Genomic DNA, 22,203 nt, shown 5'->3' with positions numbered 1-22,203 from the left:
CAAACACACAATCATAACTATACTGCTTAATCTGGGTCCTACCAAATGTAGGAGCAGGTAGATATAAAAAGTGATGCTACACAATTTTCATATTTTTCTTTGGATGGTTCTATTAGAAGATTAATTGATAAAATTCAATCACAGTTAAAAGGGATCTTCTGCAAAATTTCTTCTTTCTTGTTAAATAAATTAACAGAGAAATAGCTAATTCTCCTTTATTGAAAAATCAGCCTTTCATGCTCATATTAATTAAATCTCATCATATTTCTGTGTGCTTTCTAAAGAATGATTTTTAACAATTAGTAGTTTTTTAATAATAAAAATTCTTTTAAGGATAAGTGAATGTATCAAATCATGTGGCAGCCTAATAAATCTACATAATCTCTCCAAGGCAGGATTTAGATGTACCCATGGTGACAAGAGAGGTTCTGTTGTAAATTGACTTCAGGAAATTATGGAATATAGCAAAATAGGAGCCTATCAAAGTGTAAGAGGAAAAAAGAGACCATGGGACAGATACAGGGAATAGTTAAGGAAACAATGTGTTTACTTCAGAGTATGTCATGATTTACAGTAATGGCTTTTATTTTGTGCCCATTATACAGCTATATTATATAATAATAGGCTCATTGTTCTCAAATATGATCTGCAGATGTGTTATGGAGCAAGAACTTTCATTCAGAAGGGCAAGAGCAAGCATCTGTTTCATCCAAGGATTTCCATAGACTATCTCATCTGAGTTTAGAAAATAGGAATTACCATCTCAGTTTACAGACGAGAAAACTAAGCCTTAGAGGGATTTTAGATAGTTGCTCGTGGTCACATTGCTTCTAAGTAGCTCTGGGATTCAAATTCAAATTTATCCAAAGCTAGAGTCTTCTACTACCCACATTACTTTCCTTATGATAAACAATATGATAAACCTAGTTGTAAGAATAGATGTTTCATTTAATTAGTGCTATAATTGGTGGTGTTTATGATTAAGATCAGTATTTCCAAGGATGACTGTGTTCTTTCCAATGAAGAGCTTGGTCACTTCTTGGCAAGTGTTATTATTTTTCAGCTAACACAATTTAATACAACTAACATTTTTATGAAAAGCAGTATTCTAACTGATATAGACAAGATGATCTTTCAGAGATAAATGAGACATTTTAAGAACTTCAATATATTATTTTTATTAAAATAACAAAATATTTTCTCATGATAAAAAAATTTCCCTTGATTTCTAGAAAAATCAAGGAATTCTACCAGCCTTCATTCTATATACTGTGGCTTTATGAAGAGACCAATTCATGACATCAACACAAATATCTGGACTTACAGTAGGACACATCTTTCTAGCCAATCTCAGGATTCTCACCCATTCATAAAAAAGCTTTGATATATTATAAGAAAAATCATTAAACTCAGAATCAGAATTCCAGGTGCTAGGTCCAGCTCTGTCACTTCCATTTTTCTTGCAAAAAAAAGAGGTTTTTTTTCCCCTTTCTGAACCTCACTGTCCTCATATGAAAACTGAGGGACCAAGATGCCATTATTTCTGAAGTGTTTTTTGGCTCTGATATCTTAAAAGTAACAAAAAACAAACAAAAATAAAAACCCACAAAACTTCTGTGAAGATAGTAAGGTGGGTAAATTCATGCCCAAACTAAGCTTTTTCCTATGGCATGCTTAGGCATATTAAAAAATGAGATACATGATATAAAACAAGAACAAAACAGAGCAACAGTAAAAACAAAATCTTCTAAACCAATCAGATTTAGAATTCAGGGTAGATTGGAGGACTTTATAATGTATAATTAGACCAAGGGTTGCAAGTATGCAAATATTGTTATGTCTATATTAATAGCTAGTTATGTTACCAAACCAAACTTGGGTCTGCTTACCCACAGGCAGGAAAGCTAACCTACCAACAGCAGGTTGTGGTGAAGGAAAGTGCAGTGTTTATTGCAGGGTGCCAAGCAAGGAGTCTAGGCAGCTAGCGCTTAAAAGACGCAAACTCCCCAGTGGCTTTCAGGAAAGGGTTTATAAAGACAGGTGAGGCAGAGGGTTGTGGGGGGTGTGAGCAGCTCACAGACATTCTTCTGATTGGTTGGTGGTGAGGTAATCCAGAGTCAACATCATCAACCTTCTGACTCCAACCAGTCTGTGGTCTACATTCCTGTGGTCAGCATACAGTTAACTTCTTACACCTGGTGGGGATTTTAGTATCTGCAAACAGCTCAAAGGACATGGCTCAGAATATTATCTGTAGCCCTTGAGGAGGAATTAAAGGTTCTTGACTTTGTTTAATGGCCAAACTATTATTATTTTGTCTTGATTGTTTTCTTTTGTTTCCGCATTTTCTCACTTCTTTGGTTACATTTATTCTTTGGAACTCAGGGAAGGCCTAGAAGGCTAAAGTTTTTCTAAAACAAGAGTCAGGTAGAGGCCATGTAGGTGGGTGATCTGTCCTGGGAAGGCACCATGGGGTCCTGCTCTGTTAGAGTTACACTTACACTTTCCAATGTGTGTGTGTATGTGTGTACACTTTGACTAACTTGTCATGAAAACAGCTGTGTTCCTAATTAATTAAAAAGGAGGAAAGACTAGCAAAACTTAGTTCTTTCATATGTAGCATAATATCATTTAGTCTCAACTAAGTTGAGTCCTCACCTTAGTGTGGTTTACTTATTTTCACTGTTTTTAGATATCTTACATAGTTAAGGGCTTTTTTGTGGCAAATGATTGTAATAAGACTTGTCCCTTATAATCTGGCACTTAACAGACACGGCATTGGATCATCACCTGGGAAATTATGTAAATACTAGAAGAAGGAAGGCTGGGAGGGATGAGGGGATGAAGGAAGGAAGAAAAAACCCCAAATATACAGGAACAGAAGATAGAAGGGTTCAGAAAAAGGAGAAAAATTAAGAAAGGTTGGAAGGAGAAAGGAGAGACCAAAAAAAAGAAGGGAAAGAAGGAGAATGAAGAAAGGAGAAAGAAGCATTATTTGGCAGAAAAATATAAGTCTAATCCAAAAGCAAAAATGTCAATACCTAGAAATCTATACATCCCAGCCAAATGCCTATTTCTACCAAGTTCCTGTGAACAAAGGACACTACAGGCTAAAGGGGTTAATATCCAAAATATATAAAGAGCTTCTACAACTCAATAGCATAAAAACACAAATAACCCAGTTAAAAAATGGACAATGAACTTGAGTAGAACTTTCTCCAAAGAAAACATACCTACAGAGAAAATATTGCTTTGAAAAAGTTAATTTTCTCCTCCAATTCTCACAGAGAAGCATACTCAGAGAAAACATAGGAAATCTTTAAAATTTTGTCTTAATTTGGTTACTAACCCAGCCATTCCAACTATCAAGGCTGGGGTCCACTATCTGAGACCTTTACATTTATCCAGAAATTTGTCCCATCAAAGAAAGTTGTGATATGTGCGATTAAATATCTAATATCTTGGAAGCAAAATCCCCCACTCATAAAAGTTTGCTTTCTTTCTCTAAAGAGACTCTTCTGAAACAATTCTGTATTCTTTCAATCAGATATATAACATGCATAGGGAGAAAGGCCAATTTTCCCATTATATTTTAGGTGATTTTTTAAAAAATCATTGACACGAGATTGATATAGGTAAAGGTAAAAACAAAACGAACAGACAAAAAGCTTTCTTCCAAAGTTCATGCAATAATTTATCCATTGAAATGTAGTCCTCTTAGCTTCTGGTGTTGGGCAAATAACTAAGTAGAATAAGTCTGCAACAGCTTATCTGTCACACAGATCATGACTAAAACTCTGCACAAAACATAAAAGCCCGAAGACTGTGAGAAATTAACAATATCAGCCAGATTGAGAAGGGATGCTAAATCTTGAAGAATGGCATATTATAGGAGTAAGTTTCCTTATTTAAAAAAAATTGCTTGTCTCCTGTCTTTGGCAAGAGGATGGCCCAAGCATAGAAATGCATTGCAGCAAGAAGGTCAGCAAATACCCCTAGAGAAATTCTGCCTTTCTGGCTAGGGTATCTAGGAAAAGGGGACCCTAAGCCAGATTGTAAAGAAAATCCCATTATTACTGTTTAATTTTCTTTCTTTCTGCCTTTTTTTGGGTCGTCTTCAGCTCTGTCCATGAAAAAGGGGAAAAAGGTACCCTGTGGTACAAATCATGGAGAAACTCTATTTTTTATTCATCAGTTGAGAAAGTGGGGTCCTTGGTTCAGAGAGAATGAGGGGGAAATACTGGAGGTGAGAAGGCTTAAGAAATGGATCCCCTAATCTTTTGCATGAACCAACACAAGCTCAGGCTCACACATGAAGCAGGCCCAAAGAAGCATAGCAACAACTTTGAGAACTGAAATATGATATAAACCACTGCTCAAGCCCCAGATTATACCTTGAAAGGGATATAAGTGGGATAGACCCAAAGCAGCATAGCAAAAGCTTGGAAGGCCAAACTGCCATTGGAATCACTTCCACAGAAAGTTGATGGAACTTGTATGAACCTAACTGAGTTGATTGCCTGATACACCCAAAAATTCAACACTTAACATAGAATTTTAATAGGGCTCAAAGTTTCATAGCATACTATTCAAAATGTTCAGGTTACAATTAAGAATTCCTCCACATAGAAAGAACCAGGAAAATCTAACCAATTCTCAGGGGGAAAGGGAATCAACAAATGCCAATCAAGAAAGTATACAAGTGACGGACTTATCAAGCAAAGATGTTAAAGCAGATATTTTTAGCATCCTTATGAGGTAAAGGAAAGCACTATTGAAATGAATGCAAACATAGATGTTATCAGCAAAAACCCAGAAACTATAAAATAAATCAAATAGAAATTTTAGAACTGAAAAATAAAATATCTGAAATGAAGCATTTACTTCTCAACTCAATAACAGAATGGAGATGAAAAGGAAAGAGCTTGAAGAGAGGTCAATAGAAATTATCCAATTTGAAAAACAAAGAGTAAAAAGATAGAATTTGAAGAGCCTCCACAGCCTATGAGACAATATCAAAGTATCTAAAATTTGTTATTGAAATTCCAGAAGGAGAAGAGAAAAATATAGTGAAGAAACAAATATTTGAAGAAATAGTTGCTAAAGTTGTTTCAAATGTGTTGAAGTACATGAATTTACAGGCTTAAAAATTTCGTCAAAACTAAAACAGGTAAAATCAAGGAAAATCATGCAAGGACAAACAATTATAATCAAACTGCTGAAAACCAAAGAAAAGAAACAAACTCTTGAAAGCAACCAGAGAAAAGTGATCATTACATATAGAAAAACAAATTGAATGACTGCAGATTTCTAAGAATCCATAAAGGCCATAAAACATTGGAACATTATTTTTCATGTGCCCAAAGAGAAGAACTATCAACACACAATTCTATATCAAGAAAAAATATTCTTCAGAAGTGGTGGAAAAATAAAGATATTCTCAGATTAAGAAAAAAATAATAGATTTCATCACCAATAGACTAATATAGAAAGAAATGGTAACTTATGTTCTTTAGACTAGAGAAAAATATCAAAAAGAAACTTGGAGTTGGAGAAAGAACAACAAATGGTAAATATCTAAGTAAATATAAGAGATTTTTTTCCCCTCCATTTATATTTTTAAAAATAAGTATCACTGTTTAAAGCAAAAAACATGTAATATTGTCTTGTGGGGCTTTTAATAAATGTAAATGTAATATTTATGACAATTGCAACCTAAAGTTGGAAGGAATACAGACCTGTATATTTGTAAAACTTCTCTATTTTACTTGGAATGGTAGAATATTAACTCTAAGTAGACTGTGAAAGATTAGATATGTATATTTTAATCCCAGGAGTGGGTACTATAAATAACACAAAAAGATATAGCCAAAAACGTCAACAGATAAAATGAAATTCTAAAATATTATTCACTTAATCCAAAAAGCAAAGGGGGAGCAGAGAAATAAGAAACTGACTAGAAAAGCAGAAAATAAATTTAAAAATGGTCAACCTAAATCTGAACATATTAATTATTATTGAATACATTAAGTGGAAATGGTCTAGGTTTCAAATTCCTAGTAAGACGTTTTAAGGACACTCTACCCTGTCTCTCCCATTGAATGTGATTATAAATCCTGAAAACATACATTGAGTAACTATTTGAGAAAACTGAAAAGTAAAGTGTAGCAAGCAGATAAGGGAAGACATGAATTTATAATACTACCAAACCAGCAGTGAGTTTACCACTTTTTCCTCTTCCACTTCCCCTGGTCAGAGCTCAATGCATTGGAAACCTAGATATTCAATGCATTGGACACTTTTCTGTGATCTGCAAGTACCAGAGCACAGAAAATGCTCCAAGAGATTTACTCTATTTCTGGTTTAATGAATGAACAAGGGAATACCTCATGCTCAGAGGCAGTTTGGAATCTATCCCATTTTTCTCTTTCTTATCTCTGTTCTCTTATTGTTCCATGGTAGTGATTGCAACTTGTGGCAATGGCAGACTGCAGGAGCTGAAACTCTGACAGAGGAGAAACTTTCCTTGATTGTGGTTTGGTGTTTGACATTAATTTAGGGAATTCTCTGTCATTATATTTCAAATATTTCTTCTGTTCCTTTCTCTCTATTGTACTCCTTCCCATTGCATGTATGTTACCACAGTCCTTGGATATTCTGTTCTTTTTTTCTTTCAGTCTTTATTCTATTTGCTTTTTGGTTTTCAAGGATTCTACTGATATATCCTCTAGCTTAGAGATCCTTTCTTCAGCCATGTCCAGTTTACTGATAAGCCCATCAAAAACATTCCTCATTTCTGTTACAGTGTTTTTTTATCTCTAACATTTCTTTTTGTTTTTTTCCTTAGGACTTCCATCTCTCTGCTTACATTGCCCATCTGTTCTTGCATGCTGTCTACATTATCCTTTAGAGTCTCTAGTATATTAATCACTGTTGTTTTAAATTCTTGTCTAATGATTCCAAGATCCCTGCCATGTCTGGTTCTCATGTTCTGTCTTCTCAAATTCCTTTTTTTTTTTCTTTTTTGCCTTTTGTTATGCCTTGTGATTTTTTTTTTTTTTCTTGAAAGCCAGATATTTGTTCTGGGTAGAAGGAACTGCTGTAAGTAGTCCTTAAATAATGTGGTGGTGAGGTGCGGGGGTGGGGAGGGGAAGCAGTCTATAGTACTTTGATTAGGTCTCAGTTTTAGTGAGCCTACACCTCTGGAATTTTAAAATCACAAGTGTTTCTCAGTTTTTTTTTCTTCCTCTCTTTGATGGGACAGAGTGGCTAGAGTAGGCCAGGGTTCTATATTTGGATATTTCCTTGTCCTCGTCAGATAGGCTCTGATAATACCCAAGTAGGTTCGGTTTAGCTAATTAGTTTCTCCTGGAGGCAGACTTTATTAAGAAGATGAGAGTTCTCTGGTGTATTTCAAAATGATTCCTTTTCCCCTCCTCCTGCCAGAAGACTGAGGAGATTTTTCTCTGTTTTATAGCGTGGGCAACTGGCTAAATTCACGGAGGTAAATGTCATAGTATGCGGGGAATCCCCCTCTGATGAGGTCCCCCTGAAGGTTTACCCTCTCAGAGTTGTTTGCACTGAGCCTCCAGCAATTTGTCAGCTACAGTTCAGGTTTTCCTACCCTTTACTGCTTCCTAAGGCACTTTCTGCTCATGCATCTCTGCTCTGGTGAGTGACAATTCCCTTTATTCACCTTTCTGTCTCTCTTATCTTGGGAGCAGTCAGCTGCCCTGTGTCTTCCCCTCTCTTATAGATCTAAGAAGAATTGCTGACTTTTTTCAATCTGTTTAGCTTGTTGCTAGGGTGGAGTGGTGACTTCAAACCTCCTTTCATTCAAAACCAGAAACAATAACCATCATTTCATTTTAAGAAGTGGACAAATGTGTTCTATTTGCCATGATTAATGAATACCCACATATCCAGGGACTCACAATTTTTCTCTTGATTTTCCATTTTAAACTTTAAAAACTTACATATGATGCCTAGTTGTTTGTGACCTGTCTAGTCCTGTCAATAAAATCTACAACAGGGATTCATTTCTTTATTTTTCCTGTCATAGGCTTCATTAAAGGAAAAAATATAAAATAATTCCAGTTAAATAACATTAACTTGAAAAAGCATGAAAATTCTTACATGTACATATTATTAGTTATTATTGTTTTCTTTTGATAAATAACAAGATTGGAGTACTGACATGCCACCCTGGCAACAAAATTCTAACAGCGGTTTCACTTGAAGTTAACCTTTTTTAGAAGCACACCATTAATCAAATCCAGAAGAATTCTTTTTCAGGCCTAAAAAAAAAAAAATGGAGTTTGACTGGATACATAAAAAGCAATTAATTACTATAGTTTTAGGAATAATTTTGCAAAAGAGTTAGGGGGTGGAATAAAGAAGCAAAGCCAGACTTACTTGATTGTAAACATGTGCATGTGAAGTGAACATCAGATTATGTATTGTATACAAAGATGTAAACATAGCATGGTTCTAGTTTTAATTCAACTCATTCCTCACTAAGGAATGGGTGAAATTATCTAAGTGTGGCTAAGGCAATTGTAAAAATTGTTATTTTTTTTAATGCTGCTTTCCCCAGTTTTGAGGCCCTAGCTAGAGTTCCTGTTCTTGAGCAGTAGTGGATTAAGTACACACTCCAACACCTCTCTTGTCAGGGCTGGGGCTCTCAGAATCAAGGAATGCTATGTACTAACCCTAATTGCCCCAGGACCAGGGGCCAGATAACTAAGGACAGTTTCCTATGTCCCTGAGCCTGAAATTATTCAAATTGGCCAGTCTACAGGGAGCCTGTGAAACCCCGCTAGCCCCACCCCATTTGCCATATATAAGCTGTGCCCTACAGCTCAGCATGCTGTTACCCTGGCTTCAGAGACTACTCCCTGTGTGGCCCTGCCTGGAAGCCTTCTCTTGTTTGGAGCTCTAAGTAACAAAGAGTTCTGCCTTTCATCTATCTGAGTGTCACTGTGTTGTGCCCCACCATCAAAACGATCTTTAAATCTTGTAAAAGAGAAATTCTCAGACTTTGTACTCTATCTACTTACTCATCTGCCAGCCAGGCTCAGCATTTCATCTGTGTTCATTGAAATATCTGCTTCTTTTTCTCATCATTGAGGACAAACTCTGTGATAAATATGCCAGTGTACAATATATAGTGTGAGCAAGGAGCTCCAGGTAAAGAGTAGTAGGAAATGGGGTGGAGAAATTTTGGAATGGGGAAAATGAAAAGGGACTCTATGTTATATTAATGTCCAGAAATGCATATTTTAAGTGAGACACTGTGTTTCATCACTGAATTCTCATAATTGCTCTGTTTACAAAGAAATAACAGGCCCAAAATGAAGTTACTTGTGCTAAACCCCACATCAGCGAAGCAAAATTTAATACCTAACCTAACTGCAGTTTCAACTTCTTCCAGGAATGTAAGCTTAAACAGTCAGTCTGGAATTTCCTGGTCAGCAGTAGTGAGGTAACCTGCCTGATAGACCCCTTCTATCCTCCAAAGAAGGATGAGGTAATACACTTTTTCCTTGTCCCTGTCTCCTTCCGTCTATAAAAACTTTCTATTTTGTATGGCTCCTCAGAACTCCTTTCTATTTGCTAGATGGGAGGCTTCCAGATTCATGAATTGTTGAAAAAGCCAATTTGATCCTCAAATTTACTCAGTTGAATTTTGTTTTAAATGACCTGTTAGGTAGATGTTCTTATTTAGCTTTTTTTTTTTTAGATTAAGAAATTGAGGCATGGAAGTTTTAGGTAATATATTTAAGATCACAAAAATAAAAAGTACTGCAGCTGAGTTTTGAAACCACATTGTTAGAGATCAGTCTACCACCTAATCCCAGTGATCATCATTAGCCAGTCACAAACAGTTCTGGAGCCCAGAATTGCTGTGACCCATTTAAATTAGGCCCAGACATGTGACTTTAGCCAAGGTAATGCAAGCAGCTGGGGCGTGTGTAACTTCACAGTAGAAACTTAAAGTTGTGCAGTTACTTGGGGCACACTCTTCCTATTTTAATAGTGATCTTGGATTAAGGTTAAAATTAAGCTTCTGTCAACTTTGTTCCTTGAGTGACTGTAATGGCTTATGTTGGGCAGGTAACAGGGATGAAAGATTAAATTTTGTTGCAATAAGTCTCTGAAATTGTGAAGTTGTTTGTTATTTCTACACAGCCTTGTCCACCTTGACTGACCAAACAACTCTGTAATATGTTTTTGTTACAATAAGAGAAGCTACTAGTAGAAATACCTTGGAAGTCTGGCAGGAGAAAAAGTAAAAGTGCCTCTCTGAGGAGCAAAAAGAAAGGGAGCACGTAGAAATCTTGAGAAGATAAGGAATAAGAAGAAAGATAAGGCAATTATCAATAAAATGAATTGTGTTCCACTCCAACCTACTAAAATTAGTAGAAATGCAGGGATCTGAAATCAAGTCAAGTGACTAGAGTGGGCAGCTGAGGCTTACCCTGTCCATAGATGTTAGAAGGTGGCTAACAGATTATAATTATATGGGATAAATCTGAAATCATTGTGTGATAGGGGCTATATGTTAAACATACAGTTTCATTCTGTGCAGGAAAACAATAAAGCATTAGGATTTACAGGTGGGTTTATGAATGGGTATATGAATAAAGTTTACTCAAGGCTTTTAAATTTCTTTGTGAAATTTAGACAACTAAACTAGTGTTTGGTATGTTTGTGTCCATATGGGTTTATTGAAGTTAACTAACATTTTAAAATGTTACCACAGAGAGGTTGCTTATCCTAAACTTCAGATATTCCCAGAAGTGCTAGTGAAGGAAGATTTGGATGTTGTGATTTGGCATTTCATGAAATCACCTGGAGAATTCATACAATGAATGCATTAAGTTTACCAAGTTTAACAAGAAAACTTACCTGAAAAGGATATTCACAGACAAATGTAGTATGCGTTTGAACATCAGATTAGATTGATTTTGCAAGTTGATTGTTGAGAAATCCTTGGGAACAGTGTTACAAATGAATGCACTTTTGTCATTAAGATGGCCTCCTTCATGGGTGACTTAGATAAACAAGACAAAAGATTGATTTACCTAGGGAAAAAATTGAGTACTGTGAAAGAATACAAAAAAAAAAAAATGCAGAACAGACTTTTGGTACTGCCTTTGTTGCTCATTCTGCTCATCTCACGACAGGCCAATAAATTGGGAGACAAGTTTCTGGGGCAAGGAATAATGACTTTATTTGGAAAGCCAACAGACCGAGAAGATGGCAGACTAGTGTCCCAAAGAACCATCTTACCTCAGTTAGAGTTCAGGCTTCTTTTATACTAAAAAGGGGAACGGGGGTGATTAGTTGTTGCAAAGTTCTTGGGCAGGAATCCTTTGTTCTTGTAGCTGTCCACATAGGATAGGTCACATGTTCCTATAAACCTCCAACAAGACAAGTGTTATTCTCTGTTCTGCAACTTTTTATCTCCCTATGAATGGACTCTTAAAGATCAGAGCCCTAAGAATCAGCTGTCCTGTGTATTTCAGGCTGTAGGCAACATTCTTTTACAAAAGGTGCAGAGCCAGCATGACTAAGCACAGGTAACAGAGCACAAAGGTTAAAGGAAAAGAAACAGATCCGACGTGCAGTCAGATTTTCTCTTCCCTATTACAACTTGAGAACAACTTACTTAAAATAAAAATGTTTTCATAAAACTCTGAACTTAAAAAATTTAGAATTAGAAAGATGAAAAGCCTCCAGGAGCATGTTGGTCTCATCAAGCAGGTGACCACAGTTTTCCATGTATGCCCTACCAGGAGTACACTTTCTCTATCTGTGAGGATAACTCTGCTCAATTCAACTTCATAGGTAACATGGTTGTGATGAGATGTTAAACTTAATGAACAGAATAGTTTTGAGAAACATATTTGAGGCTCAAGATGGTATGGTATTCAGTTAGAAGTGAGCCATGGCAAAGTTTTGGAAGTCTATGATTACTTAAGGTTTGTAGAATAGAATATCCTGTGTAGTACTGAGATCAAAAATGTAGGATTAGGAGTTGGTTTTAGGGAAGATGTGAAAGTAAAGAGACCAGTTATCTATCTCTCCTCAACATGGAATGATAGAGGAGGCCTAGAGTAATCATTATGAATATTCCTGCTTAAAAAGGAGTCACTGATTCAAAACAATTTTAAAATCCAGCCATGAAAATGTTGGAAGATCCTTGACTATGTCCCAAGGCCTCAGCATTATACTGTACGGTTTTTTACTCTACCCTGTGGGATATTTGATTAAAAATCATAAATATTCCTCCTTAGCCTGTGATATTCTCCTTCTAATGCATTAATACTGCTATAAATGTTCTTTTCATTTAAATGACCTTTAAATGTCATTTATATTTCATAAATCATAGCATCTCCTCCAACAGTATTCCATTCCAGTTCACCTGAGGTGAAAATCTCAAAGATAGCACTTCTAGAACATGCCAGGACTTACCCATATTTTCCCTACTCCCAACAATGGGCTTTATTGCCGTTCAGCCAGTGAGTGATCCAATTCCATGTTCTCTTCCTCCGAGTTGGCTTCCTGGGATTGAAGACTCCTAGATTTGGTCTCTAGCAGTTGAATCAGAGGATTTTCTTGTACCAGGAATTTATCAGGGAATGTCTCAATAGAAATTGTGAAGGAAGCAAGGGAGACCAGTTAGGGAAAGTAAAGAAATGAAGCTGTGAGGTCTGCAACATATATTGTACCACAGAGGTTTCTTTGTGTTTGTTTTTGTTGTATATTGTTTTGCTTAGAGGAAAGAAAAAAGATTTGGGGGTCTCTTTTAGTATCCTCAATTAGACTGATCATTGATTATTGGTTAAGGAAGGTTGTGAGGCATAACCTTCCAGGTACCTCCAAGCAAGACATCACCTGCAGCTCAAAGGTATTGTTCTGGAGAGCCTGCAGATATGAGCTGCAATTTTTCCAGTTGCAGATATGTAAATAGCATGAGACACCAAAAATAGTATCTGGTACATGGCCAGAGGCATCCTAATTGAGGTAGCTTCAAAATTATAATAAATTCTCATCTCTTTCTACCATAACAATTTCCTTTCAATTACAGCTGTAATCCTTCATGGTTATATGTTGTTTGAGGTGAGTGTAGCATGCATCCTTTGTTACGTTTCCTGAGGTACACATTTTTTTCCTCGAATGCACACAATGGGAATTTATAAGTTTGGTTCTGAATGCCAAACCTCAAAAATCCTAAACATAGATATTTCAGATAGGAGAAAATATACATCCTAATTTTCATATTGATAGTTTTGTTGACTACTGTAAATTACAGGTCTGAAGATTTGCCTATTTAACAGAGATGTTTTAACTCAATCAGCTAAGAAGTAAGTATCAGAGAAAAATCATTTTGTCTAGCCACTCAAAACCACTTTTCCTTGAATATATCAATGAGGAAATGAGAGAAACAGACACACATTTAAAATAATCTTCCTGAGATGAGATTGTTTCAAATTCTGTTGTACCCATTTTCAACTTTATCGTCATCACCACCACCACCACTATCATCATCATCATCATAGAAACTGTAATGCAATAGTAAGCAATGTGCAGATGTCAATGGAAGTAACTTGCAAAAGTCAGGTCACAGTATCACAATCCCTACTAAACACACTGAGGAGTGGGAAAGAGTTCAATTCTAGAAGGAAATTCATGTCTGGCATGCTTGGGGGATTGTGTGTAGGGATGTGCTTTACACTAACTAGATGAACATAGTGAGAGATATAGAATTACTTCTCTATATCCTAAGGGAGGATAAATTGATTCACACTTGTTCAAACTGTTATATTTTTAGTACCTAGAGTGATAGGTGGCACATAGAATCTTTACCTTAAATAAATGAGCAGATGGAACTTGGATCTCCTGAGTTCCATGGGTCACCATGTCTGTGACAGCAGAAAGAATTCCAAATCCTCTTTCAGCTTCCTTTTACCTCTTCAATGCCTCCTTGCTTGGTCAAAGAAGGGAAAGCAGAAGGAGCCAATATTTTTTCCATGCATGATCTGAGAAAAACAATGTGCTTCACTTGTTATATACATAATTTCATTTATTTTCAGAATGATCATGCAAGATCAATACTGTAGTTTCTATTATAAAGATGAAGAACTGTACCCCAGAAATACAAGATGGACAAAATAGTAGCTCTCCATTACCATATGTATTTTTCCATGGGATTCACTAATACATAATTGTCACAGATTATTTTCAGTGTCTATTATTTTAAAAAGGAGAGGAATGCTGATGCTGTGATTCTCACATGAAATGGAGAATCTTATGTAAGAAACAAGATGAGTCCTCTTATACCAGAATCCATGCTAGGGCAAACAGGGAAATAAAATTAATGCATACAAACACACACACACACAATACACAAACTATGTTTCAAACTCAGATGTATCAGCTATAGAAACAGGTCTGACATATAGCTAGCCCTTAAAATAATTTTACGGCAAGAAAAACACGTCTTGGGCAGCAGACCAACCTATATTTTAATATACTGAGTTTGCCTCTCTAGAGAATCAGTGTTGGTAGGTGGCATACTGAATTATGTGTTCCAAGCATATGCCTGTATTTCCTACACCTGCTGATGTGGAGAGAGATATAGGGAAAAATAAAACAAGAAGTTTCAGGAAGAGAGATATGTAATGTTGGCAAAAATGACCTGAGAATCATAAGGAAAATAATTTTTGTAAATGATAAACAACTGTTTTGGAACTGTGATTATAATACCCATAAGTGTAGCATTGAGTTCAGACACAATAGAGAGAAGATTTCCCCAAAAATTCAGAAAGGTCTGGTGTAAAATGAGATAATCCCAGTGAAGGTCCTATCTTTCAGAGGGGCTTGTATACCTGATGTCTCTGTATACCAGAATCTTACCTCTAATATTTAGGAAGTGCTCATTCATTGTATAGTTGTATAAATAAAATTTGGAGAAGTTCCTAAGTTAGGGGTTTATGAAGATAACCAGGATAGACTAAAGAACCCTCCCTGTGACTGAAGAAATGAGTACAATTTATTATACATATGTTCATACAATGAAATATAACATAAATTGTGGGTTCTGAAATGAATCCCCATGTTCTTCTCTGTGAAGAGCTAAGAATTCTTAACTATTGATGAACATATAGTGTGGGTGAGGATGCATTCTGTACCTTTTTCTGGTCACTTTATGTTCTTCTTGTTCTGTGAACTATTCTCTGGAATGTCTTTTGTTTCATGGTCCTTAGTATTCTGTCTCCATTTGTGTGTTTGATCGGTCAGCAGTCAGCACATAAGAAAGTTATAAATCTCAGTGGATTTCAAAAATAAGTATTCCTTTCCATGCATCTCAGAGTCAGTTGGGAGAGCTCCGTAAACTTTTATCACTGTTCTGTTAGGATTTTTCATCCATAAGTATGCCCTCAAAAGGCAAACTTCCATCTCCACATGTTAATGGAAATAGCTGGATGATTCTGCAGATCTCTGTCTCACTCTTCTCTATGTACTCATGTATATATTCTTTCTTTTTGTTACTCTCTCTGTCACTAGGTAATAAGCATTGTGACAGCATGAATGACATTTATTTTTTGGTTGTTTGTGGGTTTTTTTGAAGTTTATTTTTTTCTACAGCAGGTTCTTATTAATCATCAGTTTTATACACATCAGTGTATACATGTCAATCCCAATTGCCCAAATCATCACACCACCACTCCCACCGCCTGCCGCTTTCCCACCTTGGTGTCCATATGTTTGTTCTCTACATATGTGTCTCAATTTCTGCCCTGCAAACTGGTCCATCTATACCATTTTTCTAGGTTCCACATATATGCATTAATATATGATATTTGTTTTTCTCTTTCTGACTTACTTCACTCTGTATGACAGTGTCTAGATCCATCCATGTCTCAACAAATAACCCAATTTCGTTCCTTTTTATGGCTGAGTAATATTCCATTGTATATATGTTCCACACCTTCTTCATCCATTCATCTGTCAACGGGCATTTAGGTTGCTTCAATGACCTGGCTATTGTAAATAGTGCTGCAATGAACATTGGGGTGCATGTGTCTTTTTGAATTATGGTTTTCTCTGGGTATATGTCCAGTAGTGGGATTGCTGGGTCTTATGGTAATTTTATTTTTAGTTTTTAAGGAACCTCCATACTGTTCTCCATAGTGGCTGTATCAATTGACATTCCCACCAACAGTGCAAGAGGGTTCCCTTTTCTCCACACCCTCTCCAGCATTTGTAGTTTGTAGATTTTCTGATGATACCCATTCTAACTGGTGTGAGGTGTTACCTCATTGTATTTTTATTTGCATTTCTCTAATAATTAGTGATGTTGAGCAGCTTTTCATGTGCTTCTTGGCCATCTGTATGTCTTCTTTGGAGAAATGTCTATTTAGGTCTTCTGCCCATTTTTGGACTGGGATGTTTGTTTTTTTAATTACTGAGCTGCATGAGCTGTTTATATATTTTGGAGATTAATCCTTTGTCTGTTGATTCGTTTCCAAATATTTTCTCCCATTCTGAGGGTTGTCTTTTCATCTTGTTTATGGTTTCTTTGCTGTGCAAAAGCTTTGAAGTTTCATTAGGTATCATTTGTTTATTTTTGTTTTTATTTCCATTGCTCTAGGAGGTGGATCAAAAAAGATCTTGCCATGATTTATGTTAAACAGTGCTCTTCCTATGTTTTCCTCTAAGAGTTTTATAGTGTCTGGTCTTACATTAAGGTCTCAAATCCATTTTGAGTTTATTAATGTGTATGGTGTTAGGGAGTGTTCTAATTTCATTCTTTTACATGTAGCTGTCCAGTTTTCCCAGCACCACTTCTTGAAGAGACTGTCCTTTCTCCATTGTATATCCTTGCCTCCTTTGTCATAGATTAGTTGACCATAGGTGTGTGGGTTTATCTCTGGGCTTTCTATCCTGTTCCATTGATCTATGTTTCTGTTTTTGTGCCAGTACCATATTGTCTTGATTACTGTAGCTTTGTAGTATAGTCTGAAGTCAGGGAGTCTGATTCCTCCAGCTCTGTTTTTTTCCCTCAGGACTGCTTTGGTTATTCAGGGTCTTTTGTGTCTTCATACAAATTTTAAGCTTTTTTGTTCTAGTTCTGTAAAAAATGCCATTGGTAATTTGATAGGGATTGCATTGAATCTGTAGATTGCTTTGGGTAGTATAGTCATTTTCACAATATTGCTTCTTCCAATACAAGAACATGGTATGTCTCTCCATCAGTTTGTTTCACCTTTAATTTCTTTCATCAGTGTCTTATAGTTTTCTGCATACAGGCCTTTTGTCTTCCTAGGTAGGTTTATTCCTTGGTATTTTATTCTTTTCGTTGATATAGTAAATGGGAGTGTTTCCTTACTTTCTCTTTCAGATTTTTCATCATTAGTATTTAGGAAGGCAAGAGATTTCTCTGCGTTAATTTTGTATCCTGCAACTTGACCAAATTCATTGATTGGCTCTAGTAGTTTTCTGATGGCATCTTTAGGATTCTCTATGTATAGTATCATGCCATCTGCAAACAGTGACAGTTTTACTTCTTCTTTCCCAATTTGGATTCCTTTTCTTTCTTTTTCTTCTCTGATTGCCATGGCTAGGACTTCCAGAATTACATTGAATAACAGTGGTGAGAGTGGACATCCTTGTCTTGTTCCTGATCTTAGAGGAAATGCTTTCAGTTTTTCACCATTGAGAATGATGTTTGCTGTGGGTTTGTCATATATAGCCTGTATTATGTTAAGGTAGGTCCCCTGTATGCCCACTTTCTGGAGAGTTTTTATCATAAATGGGTGTTGAATTTTGTCAAAAGCTTTTTCTGCATATTTTGAGATGATCATATGGTTTTTCTTCTTCAGTTTGTTAATGTGGTGTATCACATTGATTGATTTGCGTATATTGAAGAATCCTTGCATCCCTGGGATAAATCCCATTTGATCATGGTTTATGATCCTTTTAATGTGTTGTAGAATTCTGTTTGCTAGTATTTTGTTGAGGATTTTTGCATCTATATTCATCAGTGATATTGGTCTGTAATTTTCTTTTTTTGTAGTATCTTAGTCTGGTTTTGGTATCAGGGTGATGGTGGCCTCATAGAATGAGTTTGGGAGTGTTCCTTCATCTGTAATTTTTTGGAAGAGTTTGAGAAGGATGGGTGTTAGCTCTTCTCTAAATGTTTGATAGAATTCACCTGTGAAGCCATCTGGTCCTGGACTTTTGTTGGAATATTTTTAGTCACAGTTTCAATTTCATTACTTGCGAGTGGTCTGTTCATATTTTCTATTTCTTCCTGGTTCAGTCTTGGAAGGTTACACCTTTCTAAGAATTTGTCCATTTCTTCCAGGTTGTCCATTTTATTGGTATAGAGTTGCTTGTAGTAGTCTCTTAGGATGCTTTGTATTTCTGCAGTGTCTGTTGTAACTTCTCCTTTTTCATTTCTAATTTTATTGATATGAGTCCTCTCCCTCTTTTTCTTGATGAGTCTGGCTAATGGTTTATCAATTTTGTTTATCTTCTCAAAGAAACAGCTTTTAGTTTTATTGATCTTTGCTATTGTTTTCTTTGCTTCTATTTCATTTATTTCTGTTCTGATCTTTATGATTTCATTCCTTCTGCTATCTTTGGGTTTTGTTTGTTCTTCTTTCTCTAACTCCTTTAGGTGTAGCGTTAGATTGTTTACTTGAGATTTTTCTTGTTTCTTGAGGTAGGCTTGTATAGCTATAAACTTCCCTCTTAGAACTGCTTTTGCTGCATCCCATACGTTTTGGGTTACCGTGTTTTCATTGTCCTTTGTCTCTAGGTATTTTTTGATTTCCTCTTTGATTTCTCCAGTGATCTCTTGGTTATTTCGTAACGTATTCTTTAGCCTCCATGTGTTTGCGTTTTTTACATTTTTTCCACTGTAATTCATTTCTAATCTCATCATGTTGTGGTCAGAAAACATGCTTGATATGATTTCAGTTTTCTTAAATTTACCAAGGCTTGATTTGTGACCCAAGATGTGATCTATCCTGGAGAATGTTCCGTGTGCACTTGAGGAGAAACTGCAATGTGCTCTTTTTGGATGGAATGTCCTATGTATATCAATTAAATCTATCGAGTGTATTGTGTCATTTAAAGCTTGTGTTTCCTTATTAATTTTTTGTTTGGATGATCTGTCCATTGATGTAAGCAAGGTGTTAAAGTCCCCCACTATTATTGTGTTACTGTCGATTTCCTCTTTTATAGTTGTTAGCAGTTGCCTTATGTATTGAAGTGCTCCTCTGTTGGGTGCATATATATTTGTAATTGTTATATCTTCTTGTCAGATTGATCCCTTGGTCATTTTGTAGTGTCCTTCCTTGTGTCTTGTAACATTCTTTATTTTAAAGTCTATTGTATCTCATATGAGCATTCCTACTCCAGCTTTGTTTTGATTTCCATTTGCATGGAATATCTTTTTCCATCCCCTCACTTTCAGTGTGTATGTGTCCCTATGTCTGAAATGGGTCTCTTGTAGATACCATATATATGGGTCTTGTTTTTGTATCCATTCAGCAAGTCTGTGTCTTTTGGTAGGAGGATTTAATCTATTCATGTTTAAGGTAATTATCAATATGTATGTTCCTATTACCATTTTCTTAATTGTTTTGGGTTTGCTTTTGTAGGTCCTTTTCTTCTCTTATGTTTCCTACTTAGAGAAGTTCCTTTAGCATTTGTTGTAGAGGTGGTTTGGTGGTGCTGAATTCTCTTAGCTTATCCTTGTATGTAAAGCTTTTGATTTCTCCATCGAGTGTGAATGAGATTCTTACCAGGTAGAGTAATCTTGGTTGTAGTTTCTTCCCTTTCGTCACTTTAAGTATATCATGCCACTCCCTTCTGGCTTGTAGATTTTCTGCTGAGAAATCATCTGTTAACCTTATGGGAGTTCCCTTGTATGTTATTTGTTGTTTTTCCCTTGCTGCTTTCAATAATTTTTCTTTGTCTTTAATTTTTGCTAATTTGATTACTATGTGTCTCAACATGTTTCTCCTTGGGTTTATCCTGTATGGGACTCTCTGCGCTTCCTGGACTTAGGTGGCTATTTCTTTTCCCATATTATGGAAATTTTCGACTATAATCTCTTCAAATATTTTCTTACATCCTTTCTCTCTCTTTTCTCCTTCTGGGACCCCTATAATGCGAATGTTCTTGTGTTTAATGTTGTCCCAGAGGTCTCTTAGGGTGTCTTCATTTCTTTTCATTGTTTTTTCTGTATTCTGTTCCACGGCAGTGAATTCCACCATTCTGTGTTCCAGGTCATTTATATGTTCTTCTGCCTCAGTTATTCTGCTATTGATTCCTTCTAGTGTAGTTTTCATTTCAGTTATTGTATTGTTCATCTCTCTTTGTTTGTTCTTTAATTCTTCTAGGTCTTTGTTAAACATTTCTTGCATCTTCTCGATCTTTGCCTCCATTCTTTTTCCGAGGTCCTGGATCATCTTCACTATCATTATTCTGAATTCTTTTTCTGGAAGGTTGCCTATCTCCACTTCATTTAGTTGTTTCTCTGGGGTTTTATCTTGTTCCTTCATCTGGTACATAACCCTCTGCCTTTTCATCTTGTCTATCTTTCTGTGAATGTGATTTTTGTTCCACAGGCAGCAGGATTGTAGTTCTTCTTGCTTTTCCTGTCTGCCCTCTGATGGATGAGGCTATCTATGAGGCTTTTGCAAGTTTCCTGATGGGAGGGACTAGTGGTGGGTATAGCTGGGTGTTGCTCTTGTTGGCAGAGCTCAGTAAAACCTTCATCCACTTGACTGCTGATGGGTGGGGTTGGGTTTCCTCCCTGTTGGTTGTTTGGCCCGAGGCCACCCAACACTGGAGCCTACGCTGGCTCTTTGGTGGGGATAATGGCGGACTCTGGGAAGGCTCACACCAAGGAGTACTTCCCAGAACTTCTGCTGCCAGTGTCCTTGTCCTCACAGTGAGACACAGCTGCCCCCCGCCTCTGCAGGAGACCCTCCAATACTATCAGGTATGCCTGGTTCAATCTCCCCTGGCGTCACTGCTCCTTCTCCCTGGGTCCTGATGCGGACACTACTTTGTGTGTGCCCTCCAAGAGTGGAGTCTCTGTTTCCCCCAGTCCTGTCAGAGTCCTGCAATCAAATCCCACTAGCCTTCAAAGTCTGATTCTCTAGGAATTCCTCCTCCCTTTGCCGGACCCCCAGGTTGGGAAGCCTGATGTGGGGCTCAGAACCTTCACTGCAGTGGGTGGACTTCTGTGGTATAAGCGTTCTCCAGTTTGTGAGTCACCCATCCAGCAGTTATGGGATTTGATTTTATTGTGATTGCACCCCTTCTACTGTCTCATTGTGGCTTCTCCTTTGTGTTTGGATGTGGGGTATCTTTTTTGGTGAGTTCCAGTGTCTTCCTGTCAGTGATTGTTCAGCAGTTTGTTGTGATTCTGGTGTTCTTGCAAGAGGGAGTGAGAGCATGTCCTTCTACTCTGCCATCTTGGTCTAAATCCCTATGAATGACATTTTAAGTAATAGTTTTCCTTTTTCCTCTCCCTCACTTTACTTCCATCAAAACCTGGGTTCAGGTAAGGAATTAATATTGATCCTTCACCAATCATGCAGTAAAGTAACTATTGTCTTACTTGTTTATTACCTCCTCTGAACAATGAACTACTTTTCCAGAGGTGTTATGTATTAATTATCTTGTAAAATCATTTTCATTGTCCAGGATAATGCCTCTCAAATTTTCATGTGCATAGAATAACCTGGGGTGTTGTTAAAATGTAGAAATGGGTTCAGTAGGTTGGGATTTGGGCCTGAGGTTCTGTCTTTCTTATAAGCATCCAGGTAATACTGATGCTTCTGGTTCACAAACCACAATGTGAGATATAGGATCGAGCTGCGTTTCGCAAATAACTATAAAGAAATCTGGTTCTTTTGCCTGTCAGATTATCACTAATCTCACTATTATTTATATATATTTTTTGCGGTACACGGGCCTCTCACTGTTGCGGCCTCTCCCGTTGCGGAGCACAGGCTCCGGACGCGCAGGCTCAGCAGCCATGGCTCATGGGCCCAGCTGCTCCACGGCATGTGGGATCCTCCCAGACCGGGGCACGATCCCATGTCCCCTGCGTCGGCAGGCGGACTCCCAACCACTGCGCCACCAGGGAAGCCCCTCACTATTATA

Source organism: Pseudorca crassidens, chromosome 9, assembly GCF_039906515.1.
Source record: "Pseudorca crassidens isolate mPseCra1 chromosome 9, mPseCra1.hap1, whole genome shotgun sequence".
Lineage (NCBI taxonomy): Eukaryota > Metazoa > Chordata > Mammalia > Artiodactyla > Delphinidae > Pseudorca > Pseudorca crassidens.
This window is presented reverse-complemented; position numbering follows the sequence as displayed.